Genomic DNA, 6,402 nt, shown 5'->3' with positions numbered 1-6,402 from the left:
ATTGCACGCACAACTGCACAAGTTGTGAAGCAGTGCAGGTTCCAAAACATCCCATAGTGTTTTTACTTCTTACTGTTTACAAAACTGGTATGCTCACTTCACTGTTATAGAATTTGGTGTGCCCCTGGGACAAAATGTGACAGATGTTTGTTTGTCCCAGTCGTTGCCGTGTCGCATACAGTACTTGCGATGACGGTGAATTGAATCAAAGCATAGGTGGATGAAACGACATCAGGCATTTAGTTTTCAGCAAGCTATGCTTTGCTTCAATTCACCGTCTCTGGTGCTTGAGAGTCGGTTCAGCCTGAAGTAATACTGTCTACCATCACCTGCTTCTCACAGTCCAACTCAGACTCCTCTTTGATCTCTTTGTGTTCCTGATCTTTTTCCTTGCCCCACAACAACATGTAAAGGCCCAGAATTGCAAGCACCCCTCCGATTATGCTGCAGATCAACTAGAACATTAATGTATATAATCATGGACAGAAGATTAGAATCCATGAAAAGGGAGAGCAGCTGATTTCAGGTGTAACTTCATGCATCTCATACCTTCCAAGATACAGATTTTCACCAAAGACGAAGTAGGCTAGGACGGCCACCATGATTGCTAAGAGGGGATTGAACATCGTAAAAAACTAGTGAAGTGATCCGCGCATTTGCGCGGCTAGTATTGATATTCTAAATATATTTTGTATTTTTTTATCTAATTATTATTCATAAGCTTAAATCTTTCTCATCACATGCTAATTGCTTCAGTAATCAAGAGTGCTTCTCAGTTGCTAGTGCAGTGCTGCCTCCTTTTACCTACATCTTTCTTTGTCAGTGGTGTGGCCGCATGGCAAGCACAACCTTAATCCTATCACGACTGCCTATCTCATCGATCTTATCTACTACCATTTGTTGTAGTAGTAGTAATATGTTTCTTATCTACCAGCCCTTACAGTAATGCTGCCCGCTGCTCAGTTCAAGTGACTCAGTTGTTCTTTTGCTAGCTTCCCTACTTTATGATATTCTTGGTCGTCTGTTACTACTATGTTTAATTCTGTCATTTGTTGCACGACGCCATGCTTCCACGCCTAGTATTCTATAGTGCAAAGCTTAGAATTATCTTGTTTATTTTGACTAATAATAATATAATCGTGAAGGTGCATTTGGGATTTTGGTAATATAATAAGATATACATGTGGTAAAATAAGTTAATTGCTTGTGTAGTTAGTATTCTATAGGTATGCACGATATGTAGCTTGATATGCAAAACGATGAATATATTTATATTTGTAAATAAAAATATATTTTAATGTCACTGGTGGATAATTTATAAATATGTATATGTATATTTTAGGCTAATTTTTTCTAATGGCAATGGTGGGTAATTTTAACTTTTCTTTTTTTTCTCCGATTAACATGGGAATTTCTAGACCTATTCTATAGGTATGCACGATATGTTGATTGAATGCAAAACGATGAATATATTTATATTTATAAATAAAATATATTTTAATGGCATTTGTGGGCAATTTATAAATATGTATATGGGTATTTTAGGCTAATTTTTTTGTAATGGCAGTAGTGGGTAATTTTAACTTTTCTTAGCCCGAGCACTTGCGCGGCTAGTATTGAAAATTCAAAAATTTGCATGTTATTATATCCCTACTTAAAGATTATATTATGTTTTTACCATACATCACCATGTTCATTATCGTAAAGTATGTCTTATTGCTGATTAAAACAATTCAAATAAGATCTACCTATAATAACAATTTGATTTGTTGAGCTTTAATAATATTATGCATATTATTATTATTATTTTGTTTTATTTTGATTAATTATTGTTAGCTTTAGTTTTTATTAATAGTATATATATTTAATTTTTAATGGCATTGGTGGGTGATTTTTAATTAGGCACAGAGGTATTTTAGACTAAATTTATCATAATGGTAGTGGTGGGTAATTTTTATTTTTCTATTCTTCTTTGATTAACGTAGGAATTTATAGACCTTGAGAGCGAACGTGGAGACTCCGTTTGTTGGTCAAATAATAAGATAATAGATACGGGGCCTTTCTTCTTGTTGCGCCATAGCTGAATGAAGATTGTGAAGCCAGCGCAGGCGATTCCCTGAAGAACAACAGTTCGTGCACACTGTAAACACAGGAATGGTAACCCATTTTGTTTGGAAGGTTGGATATATTGCTAGATACCGTGTACACAATGCCAATCTTCCAGCTTGTGCTGCATAAACACTGTGAAAACTGCTGACTGTATTCCTCCTACCATTGAGATCCATGCTGTCAGCGAGAGCTGGGCCGGGTACCTTTTTATAGACGACACCTGCAATTTTTGGACCCAAAGGAGATGGCTTTACAAATAGGACTGCTAGTTATTTTTTGGAAAAAGTCCATTTTTGGCCATCGAACTATTGGGTGGGTTTGTTTTCGACCATCGAACTGTGAAACCAGGAATCTTTGACCATGGAACTGTGTAAACCGGTTAAACATGACCACTGAGCTGGTTTTGCTCTGTTTTGACTGGTTTTGACCGTCACACTGGATCCAGGCGCCACATCACCGTGCTGACTCAGCAATAGGCCCACACGTCAGGTGTTGGTGGGGGTGTCTCCGGAACGGACGAACACAGCAACAGTAATGAACGGCCCGGAAAATGAGTAGTAAATGTTCTCTCCAAGATCTGTCCCATCAATGAACATTATACAGGGTATTTATAGGTGACGTTACACCTTCAATGTACAATTACTCTACTGCACCCCTACAACGGTAATATTCTTGGAATATTCCTAGACGCGAACATAATTTGCCTGTTACAATTTGAGTGCGCCACAGCTCAGCAGCGGGACCCACGCCGACCCCGACATCTTCGCCGTATCCGACGAAGCTCCTGGACCCGTTGCTAAGTACTCCACGAGACGTGTCACCAAGCCTTCGCCCTCTCCGTCTTCCTGATCGTGGAACAGCGAAGACGGAACACCTCCGCGATTGCTCCTGGCGTCGGCTTCAGTGTTCCGGGTGCCTCGTCTTTGCTTCCTGGCCCGAAGACGCGCGAAGACGGGTCACCTTATGCTGGCTGTCGGCGTCGGCTCATCCTTGACTCCTTGTCTTCGCGTACCTCCGGCGATCTGACCGAAGGTGGTGACCCCAACAGTAGCCCCTCGGAGCCTCGTCCCGATCTTCGTTAGGGGCGCGGCTTCGACCCTGTGGACGCCGTCGGCGTCCCGAAGCGCCACACTTCAGGCTGGGCGCAGCGATGGTGGTCGTCGAAGCGCAGTCTGTGTTCACCTGCAAAGAAGGTGTGCCCCCGTCGAAGAAGCCAAATTTTTTGTTTCCATAACCGTTAGTTCGCGCGCAGGATGGTGGATTCGAAATTTTGCGGGAGAAATTGCGTTGGCGCGAAGACATGAAAAGACCGTAAAACCCTCGAAGCCTCGTAATCCTAAACGCGCCACGCGGGGCATTGGCGTCTTTTCATCTCGCGCGCGGTGAATTTTCGCGCTCGCCGTTTGCCTATAAATAGTAGCCCCGTTACTCTTTACTTTACTTTTCACCGCCCCTGCTTCCCTGCCTCTTCGCTTCTCGATTCGCGAAGTTCCTCTCGGAGCTCGAGAGTGGTGTTCTAAGAACACTCGGCGTCTTCGGAAATGGCGCCGAAGAGGAATCAACCGGGAGATCCGACAACCACCGTCCTCGGTTTGTCCAAGATGACTTCCTCCCTCCTCGATGACCTGGCACGTCGGGGCTTCGTCTCTGCTGACGATGTCCGTGCTCCTCCGATGGGTGAGACTTTTGCTCATCCCCGCGCCGATGAGGTAGTTGTGTTCCGCGATTTGTTCACTGGTGGCCTTCGGATGCCCTTGGACCCCGTGGTGGTGGATATTTTTCGTCTGTTCAAAGTGTACTTGCATCAGATGACACCTACTTCGGTCATTCGCCTAAATCTGTATATGTGGCTGGCGAAGACCTGCCGCCTCGCTCCGAGCGCTGACGGCTTCGCTCATGCCTTTCGGGTGCATTACCAGCCGAAGAAGATTTCAGTGGAATCGACCGGAGGTGCGGAGATATCAGCTGTTCCCCAATACGGGTGTTATACCTTCGCGTTTCACAAGAATCTTCCCAGCCCGGTGCCGGCGAGCAAGAACAAATGGGCCAACGACTGGTCCTCGTATTGGTTCTATCATAAGGTTACTTTGGACCCCGTCACGAGGACCCATCCTATTGTCGTCGACCATATCTCTGATCTTGGCGACGTTCCGAAGACTTCCTCCAACGCCTGCGCCGAAGATGAAGCTCTTCTTGTTCTTCTGCGGAAACTGTCGAAGACCTTTAGCACCCGCGACCTCATCGAAGAATTCGTCGCATGTGGCTGTTGTCCCGTCATGGCCGGCTGGACCATCTCCACCTGGTTAGCCGAAGACATCTGGATCGAGGGTATTCCGGTGCCTGACTTCGCGACCGTCTTCAACCTTCAGACCGACCGTGAGTTTTCGAACACTCATTATGGAGGTGCATGCTTCGTGTCTTTGCTTACACTTCTTGCTTCCTCGGTGATGCAGGGGTGGACCCAGCTGTCATCGAGAGCCGGGCCGATGAGATGGTTGGGTCAGTGTCGAAGGATGAGTATAAAGCCCTCGCCGGCCATCTTGGCGGGACTCGACGGAACCGGGTGTTCCATGCGTTGGGCCTCTCGGCACCTCCTCGGTCGGCAGAGTTGAAGCTTGCCGAAGGTCATGGCGGCCCGGAGAAAGCGAAGGCTCTTGAGAAAGCAAAGCGAAAGAAGGCTTCTTCGTCCGCGGAGCCGAGAAAGAAAAGTCGGCTGCTCGACACCATCCTGCAGCAATCTCCTCTACAGAGCAAGGGGGCATCCGAGGATGGCGGAAGCACGGACAGCAATCGTCCTCCTCCGGAGGCGACGCCTCTAGACATTCCGCAAGTGGCGGTGCCTCTGAGGGCGGTCCGTCCCGCCCTGGATCTCGAGTTTAGCACTGCCCAGGAGAGCGAAGATGAGGGGCACGTCGAGGAGGTCAACATCGTGGCCAACTCCCCCCGCCGCTCTTCGTCCCCTTGCGCAGCCCCTATCACCGGCCAAGAGGCCGAAGTGTCTTTCGGGAAAAAAGGCGAAGCTGCATCCTCGTCCTGGAAGACCGCAGTAGCTTCTTTGTCCGTGACGATGATCCTGAAGCTACTGCTGTGGAGCTCGGTGCGAAGCCCACCGCTGTGCGTCTCGGCGGGAATATCGTCAAATCTCTTCGTTTTGAGAGCCGGGACCGCGAACGTGGGCTTCTGGCCGCAGCAGGCGACTCCTTCTACTTTCCCCTTATGGAAAAAGACTTGATGGGGCGCGGGCTGAACAACATCCTGGAGAGTGCACAAGATTTGTCGCTGAAGGCCTTCGTGGCTGCGCGCTGTGCTGCCCGGCAATTGGCCGCCGAAGACAATTCAAAAACTATTGTTGCCGACCTGGAGGCGAAGGTAGCCTCTCTGGAGAAAGAGAAAGCTGAGCTCCAGACGCGCCTCGCCAGATCTGCCGAGGAGAAAGCTACCCTTACCACAGAGTTGCCCGCGTCTGCCGATCGAGCGGTGAAAGCCAAGGACGCCGCGAGGGCCGCAAAATTACTTGCTGAAGATGCTGCGAAGTGCCGAGATACAATGCAACAACGGCTTCGCACTTTCAAGGATGCTATAAAGACTGGGTCGGAGAAGCTGCAGGAAGAGCTGCCTGACCTCCTCGCTCGATACGGGCTTGTGGCTCCGGATATGTTTCCGGAGGGCACCGACACAATTGGCCTGGGCTCCTTTTTTCAGTGGCTTCGAGCCTGCGTCGTCATGCTGGATGCCGGGGCTCATTTTCACGAAGACATCAGTGCCATGGTCGCCGTCCGTACTCTCAGCGCCGCCGTGTATAGCCTTTTCCCCTCTGAAGCTGGGCAGGCTAGCATTGTGACGAAGGCTCAACTTCGATCCCTTCGCGACCCCTCCTTCCGCTGGCTGGGCGAAGACACTGTTAATCCGGACGCGCTCCCGGCTTTGGCGAAGAACATTGCCGTCTGCTTCATGGAACGCTTCTTCAAAGGTGAAGGCCGTGCCCTTGTACAGCGCGAGGTCGAGCGGATGAAGAACCAGGTGATTTTCATTTATTTATTGTTGTTATTTTAAACGGAGAACTTGCTGACTTCTGAATTGGAATCTTTCAGCTCCAGTCGAAGGCTGACGCCATTGCGGAGCCCATTCTCCATGAAGCTGTGACCACCGAAGAAGGACCTGGCAGCGAGGGTACGAACGGCGACAACGGGCGCAGCGGTGCTGACTTAGCCCTGGGGCTCGAAGACCAGACAAGGGCGTCCTCTTCCCGTCCTTCGGCTGGCGAGGTGCGAGGGTCGCCGTAGGCTGTTGTAT

At 48.6% G+C, this 6,402-nt stretch overlaps 1 pseudogene; it reads right to left on the bottom strand.

Moving 5' to 3' along the window:
• Positions 1–299: 299 nt before the first annotated feature.
• Positions 300–3,467, bottom strand: LOC120689392 (annotated as a pseudogene).
• Positions 3,468–6,402: the final 2,935 nt, after the last annotated feature.

The sequence above is a fragment of the Panicum virgatum genome, chromosome 9N (genome assembly GCF_016808335.1).
Source record: "Panicum virgatum strain AP13 chromosome 9N, P.virgatum_v5, whole genome shotgun sequence".
Taxonomy (NCBI): domain Eukaryota; kingdom Viridiplantae; phylum Streptophyta; class Magnoliopsida; order Poales; family Poaceae; genus Panicum; species Panicum virgatum.
Note: the sequence above shows the minus strand (reverse complement) of the source record. Positions and strands in the feature narration are given on the sequence as shown.